This window comes from Mustela nivalis (assembly GCF_964662115.1).
Source record: "Mustela nivalis genome assembly, chromosome: 2".
Taxonomy (NCBI): domain Eukaryota; kingdom Metazoa; phylum Chordata; class Mammalia; order Carnivora; family Mustelidae; genus Mustela; species Mustela nivalis.
Window position 1 is genome coordinate 155,260,308 of NC_139021.1, and position 22,089 is coordinate 155,282,396.

The window sequence follows — 22,089 nt, forward strand, 5'->3', positions numbered from 1 at the left end:
TCACTTGCTTTTTACATTTTCAATGTGGCTTCTAGAAAATCTTAACATGTGGGGATCGTATCATACTTCTATTTCATAGCCATGCTCGAGGAGACACTCCACATTCCAGCATGGGGATCCCAGCCATAATGGAAAAATAAATGAAGACTTTGGTCAGGCCCGGTCTCCACCTACCAACTCAACTGTGCCATCCTAAGCAAGTTACAAATCTGACACTGTTTCCTCCCCTGTACCCAGCATCAGAACACCCAGCACACTGGGCTGAGTGTAAATAAAAAACATATGTCACCTCCCAACAGCGGGTACTCAAAACCTGCACACTTCCCTCCCTTCTCCGACTTCCTTAAGGCCCTAAAATCTGAACCCAGGATCTCTTGGCATCAAATTTACCAACCGCAATGCCCACTTCTACAGAATGGCTGCAGAAGGCACAGTGGTCCTCCACCCCGAGGGTACGAAGGAATCATCTGGAAGGTCCCATCCCCCAGACACCCCAACTCAGTCCACTTGGCATGTGCATTACTTACAAGAACCATGGAACATTCTGATGCCCACGGGATAGGAGTCCCTCTGAGAAACACATGGCGCAGAACTGTGACCGACATGATCAGAGTCGCCTGGAGATTTCCCGCAGGGAGCTGGGCCAGGCTGGCTAAAGCAGGTGCCGCCCAAGGACAGGCCAGGAACCGCGTAGGGCCTTTCCCCGGCAGAGTGCTGCCTTCCTGACAGCTTTCAAAGCTAGGTAGGAAATGACCGTCTGCCCTGGACATTGCTTCAAACACCAGAAGGCCGCTGACACTTCCTGCTCTCCCATAAGGCCCCCTTAAGAGGATCAGAAAATGTAGAGGGATAATTTTAAGGTGGCCAATAGCTCAGCAGTTGAGCTAAAACAAAAACAAAAACTATAGGGCTGAGTACTCCCACCGGCACCGTGAGAGGAACCAGAGCAGGTCCTCTTTCTGCCCTTGCCTGGTTCCCAAAAGCACCTCTGCACGCCTGAACTTTCTCAACATCAGGCCAAGGCTTTTATCCTGCCTCAGAGCCCAGAAAAGGGAAAGAGAGACCCTTCACACACAGACCTACTCGGTCCAAAAGCCCGTTCCCTCCAGGGGCCTTTAGGAGTGGTCAGGAGTCCTCTGACCAGACATGCGTGCAGGACGGGCAGAGCACACACATCAACTTGACCCCTAGGGGCCTGCTGACAGAAGAAAGAACTCTCTTTATCTACACTAGGCACTGCTCCTTCCCTTGATTTAAAAACCCTGTGTGCTAAGCCATCTCCACCTCAAACCATTTCGAGAGAGCAATTTCTTGGAGGACAAAAATTTAAATATCCTTCTCCAAGAAGAGTTCTGTCAGTAAAACATAGCCAAGAAATTCAACCTTTTGCTTTTTCTTAGGACATATTTCCTTTCTGTGGAAAAAATACAATCTCAATGAATCGCCACATCGCTCCCCACTACGTCTAAATGGTCTTTTTTTTTTTTTCCTGCAAACAAGGTCCAAAGTGATTAAGCACTGAATCTGAGAACTCAGGCCCATTTCTTTATTTTTAGTGCAGGAAAATGATCTAGAAGTTGTTCAGAGAAGAGAACGCAACTTGAATGCTGACTCCGGCACACCACACCCCACCACCAGCCACTTCCCCAGGGATCACCCACACTCTAGACTCTGCCTCTCCCACTCTCCTGCCTCACAGTCAGCCTCTGTCCCCAGACAGAACACACCAGAGGGATGTCAGTATAACCCGGTCTCCATGTAGCCCAGTCTTGGTGACTTGGTGGCCATGACAGCCAACACTGCAGTGTAAACATAACAAAAATTCAAAATGTTATTGCATCTCTTATTGAACGCCAACGGGAGAGAAAGAAAGTCTTACTGCACCAGGAACCATCCTTAAAACCCCTCCCCGCTCTCTACTGCTTGCATCCCTCAGACAGACAGAAACTATTCCTTCAAGTTGACTCCTCTCCTCCTCCCCACTCTTCCCAACCCCTGGCCCGTAAACACTTCTCCCTCCCTGTCCTTTCCCTTCTCCCGCATGTCTTCTCCCGCACACAGGCACTGAGCCTTCTCATACACAAATAGAGCTCCTATTCGCACGTGCACGTGTGTTCACGTGCACCCCGCCCCCACCCTCCCCAGCTCCTGGTCCTCCAACTTTGCTATTTGTTGCCTGGACTCTAGATGAAAACAGCCCAGGAACTGAGATGACCAAGATAAAATTCTAACAATGTAGGGTAACTGGGCGAGCTGTTCAGCGAAGAAGAGAAAGCCCCTGGACATTCACAGTGGCCTGTGGCAAGAAGCAGGGTGAGCTCAGCAATGCAAATGCCCCGTGGTGCTTTGTCACTGCTGAGATCAGCCTCCCTGCTTCAGAAAAGATGCTCTTGATAGCCAGCTTAGACCCTGGCTGGATAGAGACTGCCAGCACAGCCATTCACAAGCCAAGCCTGGCTTCCCAAAGCTTCCGGGAACACATCACTGGGCATGCCCGCCATTACATGAATGGGGATAAAGCAGTATATGGAGGGGGGATCTCCCAGATCTCTGTCGACAGCAGAAATTCATCCCAGTGCATGGAGGAGCTACACGGATCTGAATGTGTGGAGCCTGTGGGCCTAGTGCCACAAAGGTCTCCTGAGATGGCTCTGCCTACACAGATGGTGTGGTTCCTTTGTTTACCAGGCACGGAGGCAGTGAGAAATAGGGAGAAACTATGAGGAGAATGACCCAGCTTCAGGGCACCTGGGTGGCTCCATTGGTTAAGTGTCTAGCTTTGGCTCAGGTCATGGTATCAGGGTCCTGGGATCAAGCCCTACGTCAGGCTCCTGCTTGGCAGGGAGTCTGCTTCTCCCTCTCCCTGCTCTTGTGCTCTCGCTCTGTCTCTCTTTCACCTTCCCTCTCAAATAAAATTTTTTAAAAAGATAATAATAAAAAAAATCAAGAATGACCCAGCCTCTACTTTCAAGGAAGCACACAGAGCCGGTAAGGGCCACACAAAGTAAAAACTAGTACAGAGTTGTGTCTGGGTGACACAGGGACAGCCATATGGCACAACAGAAAGATTGCTGACCTAAGTTCTGGCTCTGCCATGGATTAGCTGTGTGCTCCTGGGCAAGTTCCTATACCTCTCTGAGCCTATTTCAACTCCTGCAAAATGAGAAGGCTGACCATAAGTGATCTGAGTTCCTTTTCCAGCACTCACATTCCAGGTATCTAGGATTTGCGGGAAACCTGCTATGGGGGTCATGAACAAACAGGTAGGGAACAGAAAGGCAGAAGGGTAGACAAGTACGGAGTACAAACTATTCCAAAATCTCCATTAGGCTCACTGATTGCCACTCCACGAAAATACTCTCTGTATCTTCTAAAGCTGCAATCGCCAAGCATGGTCAGCAGCTACAGCTCAGTCTCAGGGTTCATTAACCTTAACAGAACGATGTGCACACTGCTTGGTGCAGGCCATTTGCTTAAGGGCACTGCCTTCCTCCCAGAGTGGTGACACCTTCCTTATCCTAACGAAGGCCAGAGTTATCTGCTCTGATTTGCCGATGAGCAGACAGGCTCAAGAAGAGTCTCAATGACTCCCTATGCCCCACAGCTTGGAGGGGCAAAACCAGGAGAGAAGCCCAGATTGTCTGACTCCCCACCCAGCATTAAATGCCAATTAGATAACTGTGTGGGATCCCCGCAAAGCTGGGACACTGAGAAACCCCACGCAGTTGCACCTAACTGGTCCAAGAGGATGGGGGAAGATTCTGCAAAGGGGAGCCAAGAGCAGCCTTTCCTTCCTCCAGCACCTTGACAGCAGGTTGAGCACCAGCTGTGGGGGGGGCGGCATCCACTTGCTATCTTATTACACATACGCATTCCCAACTGTAAGCAATGCAGGAGGTGGCTTGTACTCTAGAACTGAGGTACTCTAGCTCATGGGGTCCAAGTGATAGCATGTGCAAAGGCCCTACCACTTTCTAAATGTGTGTCCACGGGAAGGGCAAGCCATGTAACATCCCAATGCCTCAATTTCCTTGTCTGCAGAATAGGGAAAACAAGAGTACCTATCTAAACCTCATTGGGTTAGGAGGAGGATTGGAAGAGGTGATACATGCTTTTAAGTGCTTACAACATAATGTTAGTTATTCTTACTCTAAGTTTTCTAGGGAGGAGTCCAAACTTTTCATCAGATTCTCAAAGGGGTCCATAACACAACAAAAATTAAGAATCCCTGTTCCACAAGCCCCCCGTGGAATGGAACGGAGCAGAGAAGTTACTTCTCCGAGCTTCCTCACCCTTCCAGAAGGATCTGAGACTTTCTCTGTCCCTTACTCCTGGAGGGAATTAGAAAACAAGCACTCTGATGAACGGCACTGAGGCCAGAAGTCATCATTTCTGTGGCTGGGGAATGCCTCCATGCACCCCTTAGGGCCCCACTTCAAAGTGGGAAATTCGAAGGAGGGACTGGGCCCCAACTCCAGTTTTATACACTCAGGGATAAGCCCCCTCCAGCCTGGCCTATCAGGGTGCAGGGCAGCAGCCACAGCCCCGAGCCTCCACTGTCGGGGTCTGGCCACCTTCCCTGTGCCTCCTGCTGAGGACTCGTGAACACAAAGCCCCCACACTCCAGACCCACGCACAGGTGATGTGTTGGGATGTGAGGAAGATCCAAAGCTGAGGTCCTAGTCTGCAAAGAGCCGACCAAAGATGAAAGGTATTAAAGAGAAAGGGTATGGAAGGCGTGAGAGATAAGCGATTTAAGTTCTGCCTTTGCAGCTCTTTGGCCTCATGACCTTGGACGAATTATTCAGCCTCTCGGAACCTGTTTCCCCATCAATAAAATGGGGGCTAATGAGCAGTCTTTGCTTCCCAGAGGAGTTGTAAACATCAAACGAGATCTGTGTAGACATCAAACCCAGGATCTGGCACTCAGTACGTGCTCATTCAACTGATGCCAACTGTTATTACCATGACGACGATAACGACCAGGCAGAGAAAGGTTAGCGTAGTCACGAAGTCTTACTGTGTTATTGGTTTGGGGGTGTTTCGATGTTGTTGCATTAGAAACAAAATCAAGGAAGGTTTATGGAAAGAGATAGCAGTACTAGAGAGAATGCATGTCATGGGCCCAAAACACAGAAGAGCTCTAACTGCAGAACTCCTACTTTGGGTCCTCGGCTCAGAAAATCCCAAACAGGCAGCAAGAAAGGTGTCGCATACAGATGAGTGCCTAATGGGGGGCCAACATTACACTCCCCCTGCCCCCGGCTGGAACAGCATCAACTCCACAAAGTCACCAGGCAACTCTTACAGGCACTTAGTCTATCTTTGACACATCAGCTCTGGAGGAATCACCTCTTAATAAACACAATGTTGGGTTAGATGAAAGCTTTCAAAGTGGGGACATTTGGAAAACAAATAAGTATTAAAGTAAAAACAAAAGAGAGGCATCTTTGATGATAAAAAGATGGGACAACCATTCCCACGGCAGCGCAGGTTCCCAATGTTCCCTCCTGCCTTCTCCACCTTGTCACGTCATTGGCAGACTAGGAGGTGGAAAGCAACCATGCTTTCTCCCTTCCCCAGAATGTTCTCTAATATAGATTAATATACGTTCATGACAGAAATGGAAAAACAGGAAGTCTCAAAGGAACCAAATAATCTAACTACCAACGTTAACAGTTGATTTATTGCTGCCAGTCTCTCTTTAAGGCAAGTCATCTTTATTTAAGGAGTAATTATACCCAGTTTTCCTAATATAACAAGCATCTCTGAAGAATCCATAAAAGCAGTAAGAATCAAGGAAAATTTAGACCTTGTTGATGAAAGGGAGACAGGTGAGCATATGCACATGCACGTGTGCACACACACACACACACACACACGTGTGCAGGTGTCCTTCTCAGAGGCCTCTTACAATATAGGACTGATCACTACGGCCACCCCCGAACAAAGAAGTTTAAACTCAGAGGATCAAAAAAGAACTACACCCTCTAAAACAATGTACTTTAAGTATCAAAGAGTCTAGCATTTCAAACAAGCATTTTTAAAAACACATTTTTTAAAAAACCCCAAACCTATGATGTGTTCCTTGGCATGAATCTGGGTCGGTTCCTGGTGGGGTTCCAGGATAGAATTTCAAAAGATACTGTAATTATTCCTCCTGTCACTGATACCATTCTATCAGACTCAAATAAATCAAAATCATAACGAAAAAGAAAAACAAAACTGAACCTCTCTGGCAACACACTCAGTGCTTAGAAAACATCAATTTTTACCAGCATCTTTTATAGCTGCCTCTTAAAACCATTTTTAATACTGCTTGTGCAAGAGTAATGGGGATAATAATTTGTTGACTAGTTTCAACACACTGGACCTTCAAGTTTGCCCTCACCTGTTTAGTGGAGTCCCAGACAAGGACATCAGTCCAATAGGAAAGTACTTTCCAATGAGATGGGCCACCCAACACTGAACGAGGTGGCCTCTAGAAAGAGTGGCCCCCTCACTACTGGGAAGTAGGTAAGAAGAGCTGAACCAATCATGAGGTTTCCAAGGTCCCTTAAACCTTTAAGATTCAGTCTTCATTTCTTACAATGGAAGTCCTACCTTGTTGCCTTCCCTCATTCCTCATGAGTGAGAAAGACCGGAAGATCACTGCTGTGGGCCCAGCAACGTCTTCTCCAGAACTCAGAAGGGCCATAAATCGAGGCAAAGGACAGGAGGTAGGAGTCACTCACAAGCCTGGAGAAAACCCCATAAGGGCAGAGGAATGGCCTCTAGAATTAGACAAAGAATTCAGAGGAGTCTGTGGGTGGCTCTGGGACCAAAGTGAAACTCTTGAGACTCAGAGTACAGCCTGCGTGCTCTACCCGGAGACTGGACTACAACAGCTTTTCTGGAAAAGAGGGCACTTTTAGGACTTCATATAAATTCCTCAGGGTTCCCACGACACAAGCGTCTCTACCCCCATCTCACAAACTTTGGATATCACCAGTCAAATGGAGACAGAAGCTGTCTCCTTGAGAGTGTCCACGACCCCAAGGCTGGCAAACAATGGCCCACCATTAATTAGGATGGTGGATTTTCTCTACCCTCTACTTTTATGGAAAAGCAAAGGATAACTAAATGAGTTGATATTTGGTCCAAAAAAACAACATCTAGGAGATGCCCTAATTCAATCCAGGTTCCAACAGGCTCTTGGTTTTGGTTGGTTCATGGAGCTAGTAACAACACATGGCTCAATTCAAACCAGGAGTTTAGAATTTTGGACAAACTTTAAAAGTCTTGTTGGCAAGGTCACGAAAGGCCCAAAGACATGCATGTCACTCCACATCAGGAACCTATGTCGACACCTCTGGGATAAGGCAGGATACATAGGACTTTTAGAGAGGACAGGATTTTTCTTCCTCCAGAGTCAAAAGGGGGCAGTATACTGGAAGGCGGAAGAGAGCTAAATGCTCATCTTGTGTGGTAAGGAGTCAGAAGAAGATAATGCCCCAAAGCAGCAACACACGCAAGTTACTGAAAAATGTGGAAGTAAGTGCTGGAAGAATCCGTTAAGATTTTTAAATGAGTGCCGCTGGGGAATGGGGGTGGAGGTGAGGAGACAGGAAACTGTGTGGTCCTGTAGAACTATTTGATTCTTGAAACCATGCGCACATGTAACTTTGGTAAAAACTACAAATTTTAAAAGGAAGAAGGAGGAGAGGGTCTAGGATACTTTGGATGCATCTATTTTCCAACTTAAGTTTTTATTTTAAAAAAAAAAAAAAGGCAAAAAACAATACTTTAAGGTTGGGGAGGGGAAAAAACACTTTAAGTCTATTATATCATTTCTCCATATATTCCAGAGCATTATGTTTTAATAACTTTTTCCCTGATTAAAGTGATACTGTTCAATGAAAAAAAGAAAAAGGAAAAGAAAATAATACCCCTCCAAAAAAGGGAGGAAAAAATCACTATCACCAACCAGAGAGAATCACGGGATGGTTTGGAGGTAGTTTCTTCCGACATCTGTGCATATGTATATGCGTATATCAATAAAAACAGAATTTTCATTAACTCTTTGGATTCATCCAATGATCATAAGGCTTTTATTCAGAGGGAGAAGGAATATTTTCCGAAGAATTAAATTGGGCCTTAGCTTCTTAAACCATCAATAAAAATTTCTTCCTGTAAGGACAGGCAGGTCACGTTGTCCTATTTTAGCTACCTGGTACAATGACAAAGAAAAAACAAACCCTTTTTTGATAGTGGTTGCGATCTCCCCAGAATTCCTAGACATAAAACTGCAGCAATGGGACAGAGGCCTGACTACAAATTGGTTTCACCTGATACTGTGTTTTCTGACTCTGTGTCTTGTTTGTTCCTGTGCAAGTCTTTTTGCCGCTCTCTCCCCCCTCCCACCTGTCACTAGCTGCCCTCCCTGCCCCCCCTTCCTGTTTTATTCCCCTATCACCCCTGTACCTTCCCCCTGCCACCCTTACTTAACCTGACGCACTGTGGAACTGAACTCATACCCGAATTATTCTTTGCACTGGCAGAACAGATTTGTCTTTACGTTTAAAACAGGAACACAAAGCGTTCCATTTATCCATTTTCCACTGACTATGTTGCAGATTTTTTTTTAACAGACAAAGGCAGCTGTTAGCTCCAGGGCCTAGGGCCTGATGAGGAAACCCTCAGAAATAAGAAGAGCTCAGACCCCTGCCTGGAAAAGCCAGTGCAGGCATGACAAAGGCTCTGTGTGGGCAAGGTGGTGGTTCCTCAGAGAGACCAGAGAGGAGGACTAACGTCAAAGCCAACGCCCCCTGAACCTGGGGCACCTACAGGCAGAAGGGGCACATACCCAGCCCAGCTTTACCTCAGGGGGTGGGAGCAGCAGCTCCAGAAGGAAACCTAAACCTATCAGGGCCTCCAGCTAAAGAACCACCCACTCCTCTTGCCATCCTTCTAAGAGGGACCTGCCTCTTTTTCTGATCTTCCAAAATAAGTCTTTTTCCCCCACAAGAGTTTCTCTTAAAATCAGGTCACCCCCATCCTACACATATGAGACTTTTTTTTATAACCCAGATGCTGGACATATCTTAAAAGAGCTTTTTGGGGGTCTGATTACTTTTTGCAATGTAAGCTCTCTCTCCGGGCCCTAAGAGATGTGTGCATTTCATACAGCTGTCCTCCACAGTTCCAAGTGTCTGAAAAAAAATACGGACTGGGATAGAAACCAGGCATGGTCCTAGGTCTGCAGCCAGTGGTCTCCAGTGGTCTCCCACATGGAGAGTGCGGGCCTGTTCGGGTAACTGGCTAGCCAGGAGTTCTATCGCAGCCTTATCACCCAGCCCTTAGCTCCCACCTTAGCTACAGGCTCCTCACGGGCTTCCAGCCCATTAGCTGCCTCCTGGAGACCAGCACGCACGGTGCTGTGTCCTGCACATCCCAGAGCCTAAAAAGGAACAGGATCTATTTGACAGGCTTGTACTCCAGGAATTAATATTGGTTCTTAATGACTGCTGCATTCTTCTCCATAACAGTCCCTAAGCCATCTCTTTATGAAGATATATGAGCACTCCCAGGAAAGAAAAAAAAAAAAATGAGAGCGCAAAGAAAGCAATTCTGCTTTCCTTAAGAAAGTCAGGCACTACCTTCCATTTCAAGAAAGAAACCAGTAAATTCCCATATGGCAAGTTTTCTACCTAGGATTTAGGCCATTGGGGGAAGGGGTGTGGAAGGGAGAGTAGAAGAGATGGTCCAGTTCTCATCAAAGAGCAGCAAGATGAGACACGTTTTCATACAGTGGCAAGTGTTCCTTTTGGACTCGCTTCAAACCTGTGTGTGGGCTGATTCTTCGAAATAAACAAAATTCTCTTGTATAACAGAGGTTAGGGGTGACTAAGAGGGTGAGGATTCTGGCAGAAAAGAAATCACCCACCGATCACCTCTGACTAATTGAGATCCATTCCTCCACCTGCACTGGGTCTTGACTCGGCAAAGCCAGACCCAGGATGTGGAGCCGTATCCAAGCATCCGTGTGACCCCAAATGGGATCGTACATGCTCCCGTTTAAGTTCAACGACAAACCAAACGGGTACACTCTGGAGAGCCCTGAAACGCCCTGTTCCACCCAGCAAAGAGCCGGAATGCCAATCCTGGCTTCAGTCGGCTCCCAGACGCCACCGCGGGAGGCCTAATGTCCTGAACGACAGTTGGCCAAACACGTGTGAGGGAGGTGCAGCTGCCAGGCTTTCATGTTTACCAGGAAGAAAGAGTGTGGATTTTGCAGATTTTGATCGTGTTTTTACAGCCAGTGTTATTCCCAACCCATGTTAAAATGCGATCTGAACAACACTCCTTTCCTCATTAGTCTCCTTGAACTTAAGTGGTTCCATCGGCCACTGGCCCTGGAAGCCCTCTGCTCTCCACAGGCCACACGTGAGTTGGGCCAAGCAGCAGGGTCGCGGGAACCTGGATCTCTGCAATGGCAGCCTAAGCAGGAGGAGAGCATTCGATTCCGATGCGGGGCCCCTAGGCTGAGGGCTGTGGCCCCCGGCAGTTGCAGGATCTCTGCGGGGCAGCTAGGCCCATTCGGGGAGAACTCTGGCCCCTCCAACAGTCTTGGGGTCTGTGGTTGTGTTATACGGATTCCATGGATTCCATGCTCTACCTTTAAATTTCGTTACCCAAATGCAGGAAGCCACGAAAACTGAAAAGAACTAGAATGAACTGAGAAGTTACTTTAGACCAAGAGCAAAGAATGGGCAAAACAGCCGGCAATCTTGCCAGAGGGACCTGGCAGGCCACCACAGAAAGCATCCAGGCTAGAAAGGGCTTTTTACAAAATGCTGAGGGTTTGCCCAGGCTCTTTTGAAAATTGGGTTTTTGGGTTGTTTCCTGAATTTTTTCCCCCACAATCTTGAACATTGACTATTATGTAGAAAAAAGAGAAGGAAAAAAAAAAAACATTTAAAAGGGACAAAATATATCCTTGGGAGACACAGGAAGAATGCTATTTGAAGTAAGGACCTTTCCTTTCTATTCCTCATACACACACACACACACACACACTCAACTAGCCTTCTGAGTAATCCGCTGCCCCAGATGATACCCAGCTAACTGTCCTAGCCAGCAGCCTCTGCCAACCACTGATGCAGTGCAATAGTTATCTGACCAGCTCCCTTCCTGATGCTGGTCTATTTTTGGTTAAAAACTCAAGCTTCGGTTGGGGCCGAGACTTGCCGGGAGCTCCCTCCTTAGAAGTACTATTTCACAGTAATCCTCAAGGGCCTAGACTAAAAAGCACACACATGCATACACATAAAAGACTTTCCATCTAAGACATTGGAAATCAAGTAAGTTCTAGCCCTTATTCCCATGGTTTTGAGATCTGTCAGGCATCAAGTGGTGGTTATTCCAGCGCAGAAAGGTCGTAGTAAACCTACCTATCCCACCACTGATTCAATTATCTATACGCCCGGTACCATGTAGACACGGTGCTTACAATAGAAATTCCATGATGCTTACAACAGAAATTCAGAGATAAAAATCTGCCCCGTGAAAGCTAGTCAGACAGCCATATAAAAGCAAAAGAAAAGATGTTAAAAAAAAAAAAAAAAAAAACCATTATCACCCACAAGAAGTTGAAGGAATGGATCGAGTGTTGGCTACAGAGCTCATCCAGACTTTGCACAGGGCCTTGGGGTAAGCATAGTCTGTGTAAAGAGAATATGACGGAAAGTAAACAATCTCTTTAAAGGCCAAAACAGAAACCCTGAAGCTTGCTTCCCCTCAGAAGACCGATGGCCAGTTCATCTGTTGGCCGAACAAGAAAGCCAACATTAAGCAAAACCTCTCCCCGCAACCCCAGAGTTTTGTCTCTCTCAGGTATGGAATACAGACTTGGAGGACAAGCTCCTGGATGACTGGAGTAAAAGGCCCTGCACACATTGGCAGGCCTGAGAAGCAAGTCAAATTCTCTTTAACTGTCTCCCCAAGTCTAGGTCTCAGATCCCTAAAATCTCTCCAGCCCTGAGGAATCAAAGTCCTTCAGGGAGTAGCCAGGGAATTTGTGTTTTTAAGCAAGGCACTCAATATTATCCCAGAAGTGTGAAAACTGCTGCTAGCCTGTTCCAGCCTTTCTGCTGAAATGGGACTAATTAAAGGAAAGGTTGGGTATCTCAATTAGGAAAGAGATCCAAGCAGAAACCACACATGTCATGGAGAGACGGAGGAAAAGTGATTGAGCAATTAGTGAGGCATCTCTTAAGGTAAGAGACAGAATATGAAGATGAGGCCCCCCAGCCCAAAAGGGAGACTCTCTCTCCACGACAATCTCAGAAGATCATAAGAAAAGGTTCCTTTACTGGAACCAAAGAGGGCTTCAGTTTGGGTGGGTCTAAGCCGGTCTAGAGAATGAAAGAGTTCACCAGTGCAGTGGGGACTGTCCAAGTTTGGCCCAAAGCAACCTGCAAGAGCTACCTTCTGTCCCCAAATAGTGGGGACTACCAAAAGCCATCCTAAGTCCTAAGGGATTCAAAGAAACAGTGAGCTGCTCCCACTCAACTCCAGACATCATGGCCACTGACCTAGGCTCACCAATGCCCACTCGGCTCTATGTGGCTACAAAATGGGCCTGTACGGACCACCAGAAGCACTATCCTCCAATAGTCAATGGGTTTCACCTAGCACTCTCTAGGCCTGAGGCAGCAGCAGGTCCAAGGGGCTCCAGATCTAAGTGGTGTGTGTCAGTGGTTCTCAAAGTGTGGCCACACCAGCCCAACAGCATCAGCATCACACAGAATGTATTAGAAATACAAATCCTGGGATGCCTGGGTTGTGCAATCAATTAAAGTTCCGAGTTGTGGTTTCAGCTCAGGTGGTGATCTCAGGGTCATGAAATCAAGCCCTGTGTCAGGCTCTGTGCTCAGCGGGGAGTCTACTAGAGAATTTTCTCCGTCTCTCTCTGCGCCTCCCCCTGCTCACTCTCGCGCTCACACTCTCTAATAAATAAATCTTTATTTTTATTAAATTATAATTATTATCAAATAATAATACATTGTTTGTTTTTTTTTAAAAAGGAAGAAATACAAATCCTCTGGCCCCACTCTAGGGCTACAACATCAGAAATTCTGGAGGAGTCACCCAGCAATGTGTGGCTTAGTGAGCCTTCCAGGTGATTCTGATACAGCTGAAGTTTAAGAAGGGGCATGCTATGCTAGTAATACAAACCACAACGGTAAATCAGCAAGAGTGGCATCCGTTCACATGGGCCTACAAAACATTTTTTAAACCTTATCTCATGGATACCCTCTTCTAGTCCTAAGGTCCTATAATTCATTTGAATCTCACAGCAATGCTGAGGAGATAAAGCAGCATTACCATCCCATTTTATCTTATTTTTTTAAGATTTTGCTTATTCATTTGCCAGAAAGAGAGCACAAGCAGGGGGAACAGCAGAAGGAAAAGGAGGAACAAGGAGCCTGACATGGGACTCGATCCCAGGACCCTAGGATCATAACCTGAGCTGTAGGCAGCTGCTTAACTAACTGAGCCACCCAGGCGTCCCACCATCCTATTTTACAGGTAAAGAGACTGAGGCTCAGAGAGATGAAGTGATTGACACATATCACCCCCATCCAGAGCCCACTTACTGACAAGCCACAGAAGAGTGGTAGAGACCTAACTCTAAGTAATTAAAAATTACCAGCCCACACCAAGTTCTTCGCCCACGGCCCACAGGGAGACTGCGGGCAGCAGGCATCCAAGAGGCAGCCCTTCTATTTGGCCCACTGTTACTCACCTCAAGTGACCATTCCTAAGACCATCTTCCATTAATGCTGGCAGTGACCATTTCTAAGACCATCTTCCATTAATGCAATTTTAAAACCACTGTGAGACAGATCCACTTAGTCTCAATGCTGACCTGACACAGACAACAATCCTCAATGGACAAGTGGGCCATGGTCCAAAAGTTCATTTCTAAGTTGGAGGGCTGGAGCTCAGATGACATGTTCCCTATGGACATAACAGGGAGATAGTGGCTGGATCCCCAGATCAAGCCACAAAATTCCATCTGCAAGAGGGAGAGGTGGAAGGCACAGGTAGGTTTGGCAGTGGCCCAAAGGGATCAGAGCCCAACTTTCCCATCATGAACCAACATGAGACAAAGTGCAAGTGCCTTCGCCTTCCTGAGCCTCGGTTTCCTCACCTAGAAATCAGAATCCTCACTTCGCAGCATGGCTGGGAAAATTACATTGTAGGTACAGTGCTTGCAACACAGTAGACATTACAAAATGTAAACTATAGCCATTTGTTGAACTCCTAAAGTAGCGGCCATACTATACTTTCGCCCTGAAAACTATTCAGTTAACACACACACACACACACACACACACACAGAGCCAACATTTGAACTTACAAAAGGATTGACTGGAGGAAGATGGACTGCTTCCGAAAAGACCAAGGGAAAGGAAGGAGCGCGGCTGGTCAGCCCCAACTCCCCCCTCTGGTCTTCCTCCAGCTCTTAGTTCAATTGTGACTTCTTTGGGAACCTTCCTTGGCCTCCCAGACTGTGTCAGATTTCTCTTGTGTGGGCCCCAAAGTACGTCTTCACAACCTTACAATTATAATAATTTTATTCTTACGGGCTTAATGTCTATCTTCCCCACAACCCCATAAGCTCCGTGGAATCAAGGCCGAGGTCAGTGCTTGCCAGTGTGTCCTGCCCCGCGCCTGGAACACGGCGGGGACTCAGATGGTTAGAGACTGAACCATACCAGGCCACCGGGGTAGGGCCAGGTCAAGGACAGGTGGCTTCGGGCAGCTGGCTGTATGCATGTGCAGGTAACTCAGCAGTCGGAAGTCTGAGACGCAGGGTTACCTAGAGAAGCAGGCAGCTCTCTTCTTCCTGCCCCTCTAAAATCAGTCTGCTTCTGCCATATCGCTCCACCAGGAGAGGAGGTTTATGAAACCCACAGGTGTCTTCTTCCAATGGGTGCAGGTCCCCCCGTCTGCCCACAGGGCAAGCCCTGCACAAAGACGGTGCAGAGGCCAGGCAGGGCTGGGATCTGCTGCAGTTCTCCCCACCTCGATATCCGTTAAAGAGGAGGAAAGACTCTGCGCTCATCCCAGCCTGAACTCTGAAGCAAGGCGTGGAAAATGCTATTGCCAGTGGCAATGTGATGATCATCTACATGTCCCAGGGATCAGTCCGGGGTGACCCACAGACCCAGTGAGGTGGGGGGATGGCTGCCATCCTAGGGATGAGGAAACAGAATCAGGGAGGTTAGGAGCACACTCACAATCTTAAATTCAGAAGGAGCAAAGCCAGAACTGGAGCCCAAATTAGATGGTAAAATGTTTCCTCTTGGCCATATTCAGCTCATAGCCCGAGACTGATGCCATCTAAGTTTCTCCAGCCCGTGAAGGACATACAGGCCTTGGTGAACTAATGTCATGGTGGAAACACTCTGTGGAGAGCAGGCAGTTCTAGTCTGGGGTCCTCTGGTATCATGTGACACAGAGGAAGTCATTTTACTTCTCTGGAGCTCAGGGAGGCTTCCTCCGCAGTAGTGCAGAAGAAAGGACCAGATGAACCCTCTCGAGAGGGGACCCCATATTGCTGGGCACACACAAGCGCCTGCCAATCAAAACCAATCACAACTGTCAGGCTCCCGGCCAGACCCCAACATGCGGCTGCTCAGCTCTCCCTCACCCAAAGTAGAGGTCAGCCAGAGCCCAACACCCTGTGCTTTCTGGTAGGGAAGGAAGGACAGAGGCCACTGCCTTTTCCAGTAGGCCCCCTGAAACTGGCTTGGAATGAACCAAGGATATGCAGGAAGGGAAAAGGCTCAGTTTACCATATGTTCTGCAAAACACAAACCTCACTTCTGCAGCAGGAAAATGAAAAAAATATCCTTCACTGGGAAAGAAGCAGGTGTCCATCCCCAAGTTTCCCTCAGGCTCTTGCCTGACGGCCGTCTACGCAGCACCAGCTCCCTCTGGGACGTGTTCAACATAAAAGCCAGGGCGTCTGAAGGAGCAGCCTTCAGGGGCCGAGGCCATCCGTTCAAGCAAGGATCTCTCTCCAGTGTCAGCCCCTGCATGGCTGTGCAGAGTGATCTGGGATTTGCAGTCTCTCTACCAAGCCTTACAAGGTCAAAATTGCTCAAGTTGTGTAATTCCTAGGGTGAAAAGTCTGCGGAACGCACAGACTTGATGGCCAACACAAACGACACTGCACAAGCCAGAACACAATAGCTGAAAAGCACAGTCAGCAATGGGCGCAGCGGGAGCCAAGGAGCCTGGCGTTGGCCACCAACCCCTGCGCAAGTCACCACCTCCTTCCAGTCCCTGCCAAGGGGGAGCACCGTCACCCCCAGCACCAAAATAGGAGGCACAAAGAACAGACATCCATTTTTGGGAAGGTGGCTGACCCCCGAGCCATCACATCCTTTGTAAAACCCATACAGACATTTTTTGTTTTTTTACATGTACAGCAAGACATGGGGAAATGACCAAAGCCATTTTGTAAAATGGTCATCAAAATAAAGCTGGAGCAGGGCACCTGGTTGGCTCCGTCGGAAGAGCAGGCCACTCTTGACCTCGGGGTCATTAAGTTCGAGCCCTGTGTTGGGTGGGGAGATTACTAAAAAATAAACATACCTTAAAATACATAAACAAAGCCTGAGCTAGGAGGAGCAGCCGAAGGCAGAGTTGGGGGGGGGGGGAACATCCCCCTTCTTACCAAGCCTCAATGTACTAAATCTAGTAACATACATAAAATACTTCAGTGGCACACGAGTCAGGAGAAACAAGGGAAATCAAATGAGAAGAGAAGGAAAATCAGGGAACAGGGATAAAGGGCAGCCCAGCACCCAGTCAGTGCCACCCCCGGCCCCCCAGAGCTGCCTGGCCCTATTTACCCAGGCTGCATCCCAGAGGGAGGTGTGCGATTCCCCCCAAACATCAAACATCAAAGACAGAACAGGCCGGACACCAACTGCACCGCGTGAGCACCCAATCTCCCGCAAACGGACGAGTGGGGAGTGGACCCGCCACCCAGATACCGGACACAGAATGTGAAGCCATTTTCTAGCTCCTGAAATAAGCTCTGACCGCCTAAATATACTCAGGCACCCCCTCCGAATGATAAAATAAACATTTATGAAGTAAAAATGTTAAGGTATATAAAAATGAAGTGTCCTCGCTTGCACATTTGAAAGAACGTAAGGGGAAAGAACTGCCAGGATTGCGCATTACATGCTGGGAGGCGGCGGAGACCCACAGCGAGACGGGGAACCGAGCTCAGCAGTCAGGGCCCAAGCGACGGGTTCGCACACCAGCGAGAAGGGTCACGAGTCGTTACACTAGGAGCAACAGATTTTCACATTCTACAAAATGTGTGAACATGGACATTCCCACGAAGATATTTAAAATGGTCTTTATTTAGTGACCTGAGTCCTCTGAATACATCTCGAACTGTGCAGATATTTAAAAAAGACACACAGGATGGTTCCAGTTCTAACTGTGCCCTGAATTCAACATAATTACCACACATGGGTCCTGCACCTGATGCCAAAACAGAAGAGTCTTTATTAAACCCCTCTTGTGTGCCAGCCCACAGAGCTAAGGTCCCACTTTGCCTGAGTCCTTGTCCTCTCTGTCCCCAAACAACCGTGCCACGTTAAGGAAAAAGGATGGAAGGTCGTCCCGTGTCTTCAGATACAGCTGGCACTTACCAGCAGGCAGAAGTGCGCCACATAACTGAGGAACAGGTCAGCCCTACTGAGAGACGACTTTTCCATCTGAAAAAGCTGACATACGTGGACTGATTAACCCCTTCAGCATCCTTTCTTTGGTGGCTTCCGAACCAATCTTCCCACCCTTGGGACCTCCTGATTGAGGGCAGAACTTTCTCTCTTAATTTCATCTTGTTTCTGGTCACACACAAGACCGAATCTGGGATTCAGTTGGACTTTTGAGCAGTAAAACAAAAAAACAAAACAAAACGAAACAAAAAAAAAGTAAAAACTGGGGCTTTTCTGGATAGAGTATGAGGTCACATCACTAACCTCAAGAACACAAACTTTCCATGCCTTCAGAAAGCTCAGAGCCAGCTCCCCATGTGGCTACAGGTCAGAGAAGGGCAGGAAGAGTGAGGAAGGTTTGACACGGTCCCAAGACCCACCCCAAAAGGGCCTTTTTCTCCCTTCTCTCCTGTTGCTGATTATTCCCCCTTTTGTTTTTCTAGTCCATCAACACATACCTGAGGCCTTCACGTTCACGTGTTTCCCACTTTATCGCAACATGATGCACCTGGACTTTGCACCTGGTCATTTCTGACACCCACCCTCTGGGGCTCTTGTAAGAAGTCTTTCGTGAAACGAGATCACTCCAAGTGAGACTCTGCCAAACGCTGTTTTAGATAGGTGGACCACAGCTCCCGTCAGCACCCCACACCCAGCATATTCCAGTCGGTATCCGGAATCACTGGAGCAAAGTGCAGATCACGAACTCAGGGCCAGAGCTCCTTCGGCACAACCAGCTCCGGGACACAAGGCGCTTTACAAGGCCGGCGCTGACAACCCAACAGTAATAAGGAATAACCGCGTCAGGAGGTCCTGAGCACCTGCTCCTAGAGCGAGCAATAGGCCAGGGCTCACGTACACTCCTTCCAACCGTGAGGACCATTTTCTCACCCCAGTTTAATGGACAGAAAAGGCTGAACGCAAACACCTTACCTAGAGTCACAGAGCAAGGAGAGGGCAAAGCTGAATACACACCCAGGGCAACCTGACAGCCCTCCTCCTCCTCCTCGGTGGGGGAGGGGAGGGAGGAGACGGGCCTCGGTGTGTGCAGCACTCGCGCAAGGCCCGCGCCAGCTCCAGGTGCCCTTCGGTCATGGCTGGCGGAATGAAGGCTGAAGACCGGAAGTCCAGGTGCCAGAGGTATCATGAAGCCTGGAGGGTTGTTTTCATGACAACCACCAGGTGGGGGGTAAAGGAGGGAGAGCGAAATCTGCATGTAAACATCTTACGTCCTAGTAACGTCACTCACCTCCCAAACCATTGTCTCAAGCTTCTGCACTTGAACATTTCGACAGTAACTCTTGGTATGTCAACGGCTTCGGCTCAGAGAAGCAAGGTCGGACCCAGTTGGGCTGGGTTGCAAAGAACAACCTATACCGTTTTCCTCAAGGCACATCCAAGAATTGCCTAGAACCTGCAAATGTCAAAGCTAATACTGGACAACTCCTAGGGATCTGGGCTACCAGGGCATGATCAGGGTCTCGACTGCATCCCCAGGTGCCACCGAAGAAAATGACAAGGCCACACGAAGCCTGCCTGCCTGGCCCGCCCTCCAGACCAGGTGGCAGGCCGGCAGCCACGCTCCGCCACGCTGACGCGCTGAGGACTGGGGCACACTATGCGGTGTTGACAAAAATACTAACAAGAGGCAATAGACCGCCATTTGGAAAACCAGAGAAAACAAAACCACATTCGCCAACATTCCTAACACAGTATTATTTTGCGACATCTCTTTGCAGTTGTTTTTTTTTTCTCTGTATCTAGTACTATATATCTAGTACACGGTGGTGACTGCAGCTTATATACAATTCAGTTTCCTCTTCCTCCGACTACGGATTCTACTTATCGAGTAGAGCCTTCCGGAGCCATCTCCCCAACCAGGTGAAACGGACCTTTTTCTCCTCTGTGCTTCCACTCCCCTCTGAACACACTTAATCCTGCTCTACAGTTTTAATAATCAGCTTAAATATCAGGCTCCCCTACAAACCAAACCCTTCCGAAGCAGTCTGGTTGTAAGCTTTATTTTTCAAATAGTTGGCAGAAATGAGCCAAAAGGTTACCAGGGGCCAAGCCGGAGTGGCGCGCCATGACTGATTTATTTCAGCATTCCTTCTACTTTTTTGATGTGGTTCCAAATTTTCTCTACACAATACATAATTTCTTTCATGCATATTTAACTGACTCTAAAAGTTTCTTAGAACTACAATTGATCAGCTTCAAAAATCACACAAAGGAGAAACGGGTCTGATGGCAGGAGACATGGACAAATGTTCCCATTTTAGTAGGAAAGTGGGTGATCCCTCAACACCCACAAATAATTAAGCCCTCATACTGACAAGTCAATAACGCTTCCTGGCAAAAGTACACAACGAATGATTTGAGGACATTTAGAAAAGAATATGAGTACAAGATGAGCAAGTCATGCCAAAAAGCAGTCAGTGTTTTCTTGTTGTGGTAACCAAATTGGTGGAGCAGGTGAAATGTGAGATATGATGGGTCATGATGGCAACAAAGCATCTCCAGCTCCCATGAGTCACTTAAGTTAGGGAAACAGAGTCAAGCAGCTTATAGTTGTGTAGGACGATGGAGCCTATCAAACAACCACCCCCACAAAATACACATCACTCCCTCCTGTCTTGGGTCCCACTGGACTTTGTGCAGACTCCTCTCACAGCACTTACTAAACTTGACTGAGCTGTAAGTCTGTCTTCCCACTAGACCAGGGGTCAGTGCACCATAGCACGCAGGCCAAACCCAGCCAGTCACCAGTTTTTGGAACATTTTTTTAAAATATTTTATTTATTTATTTGACAGAGAGAGATCACAAGTAGGCAGAGAGGCAGGCAGAGAGAGAGGAGGAAGCTGGCTCCCCAGCAGAGAGCCCGATGTGGGGCTCAATCCCAGGACCCTGGGATCATGACCTGAGCTGAAGGTAGAGGCTTTGACCCACTGAGCCACCCAGGTGCCCCAGTTTTTGGAACATTTTACTGGAACAACCATGCTGTTGGTTCCCATGTTGTCTACAGCTATACTGGTGCTCCAAGGACAGTTAAGTGTTTATGACAAAGACTGTTATGGCCCACAAAATAAAAACATTTACAGTCTGGCCCTTTAGAAGAAAAGTTCTCTAGCCTCTGTACCAAATGATTCTCTCTTCTCAGGCAAGAAGTGGTCTTATTCCTGTGTACCCAAGCACCAGCACAGTGCCTGCCACAAGAGGGGCATGCATTAACATCTGGGGAGTAAACAGGCACTCTGCCCTCTTTGATGGCTCAATGACAAGCCAGAGAAAGGTTACTGACAGCAGTCTTCAATCCTTGGCTACACCCCATCTGGACAATGGCCTGACTAAAGACGGACACAGGTGGCAGGCTCCCCAAACCCCCCGAGGGCCCAAAGCTGAGAGGAAGAGCTAACGCGACAGGTGACTGAATCAAGATTCAAATGATCCCAACAGCCTTGCATCCTGAGCCAAAACCAGAGCTGGGTGTGCAAGGACAGGCTGGGGGCAGTTCCAAACTTCCTCCAGTCCCAGAGACCTGCCCTGGCAAGCACTCCAGTGAAACAGAGCTGGGTCCTGCCGCTGACCACAAGGTCCATTAGAGCCCGCCAAGAGTAATGCAATCTTAAATGGCATCAAAAGCAGGACACTGTCCAAATCACAAGAACGGTGACACTCCTACTGTACCCCATAGCAGTCAGACCACAGGTGGAGGATTTTGCTCGGGACAGTACACTTTTTTAAATGATCTTTACAACAGGTTACAATCCCAATTTAAAAGGTACCCCACAGTCAGAGTGAAAGGTCCCCATGCTACCCTGTCCCGTGGCTACCCAGTCCCCTCCTCAGAAGACAAACAATGTTACCTGTTTCTCTGTTCCCTTCCGGTACTATACACATATACAAGGAAATAAACGTGTCCTCCCCTTTTATTGTACAAATGGTAGCATACTAGATGTGCAGTTCTGCTTTTTTAACCTAAAATATCGATCCTATAGTGTTCTCTGCCAGGACCCGACAAGCCGACTCTTTCTTCCCGGGGCTGTGCAGGATTCAACTGCATGGAGATTCTAGACTGACGAACACTGAGGTTATCCCAATCTTTTGTACCTCCACTGTGTAAGAAATCAACATACAGCATCATTTCTGGCCTCTGCAGGTAGAGCTATAGGACCAGTTCTGAGCACTAGAACTACAAGTATAAAGCAGGTCCATTTGTCATTGTAATGGATACGGTCAAATGGGACACTGCCCTTTAAAGAGAGTCATGGACAAAGCAAAGTTTCCTAA

General features: G+C 47.8%; 1 protein-coding gene across 49 annotated transcripts in view; it reads right to left on the reverse strand.

Annotated features, from left to right (window-relative positions):
* Positions 1-22,089, reverse strand: part of SORBS1 (sorbin and SH3 domain containing 1) — a 226,192-nt gene that overhangs the window by 172,153 nt on the left and 31,950 nt on the right. The window contains exon 1 of one of the 49 annotated variants that reach the window (XM_082722023.1): positions 15,872-16,065. The exons of the other annotated variants lie outside the window; for them this stretch is intronic. The gene's annotated coding sequence lies outside the window, so the exon portion shown is untranslated. Of the gene's footprint in view, positions 1-15,871; positions 16,066-22,089 lie in introns of those variants that run through there. 49 annotated transcript variants of the gene reach the window in all.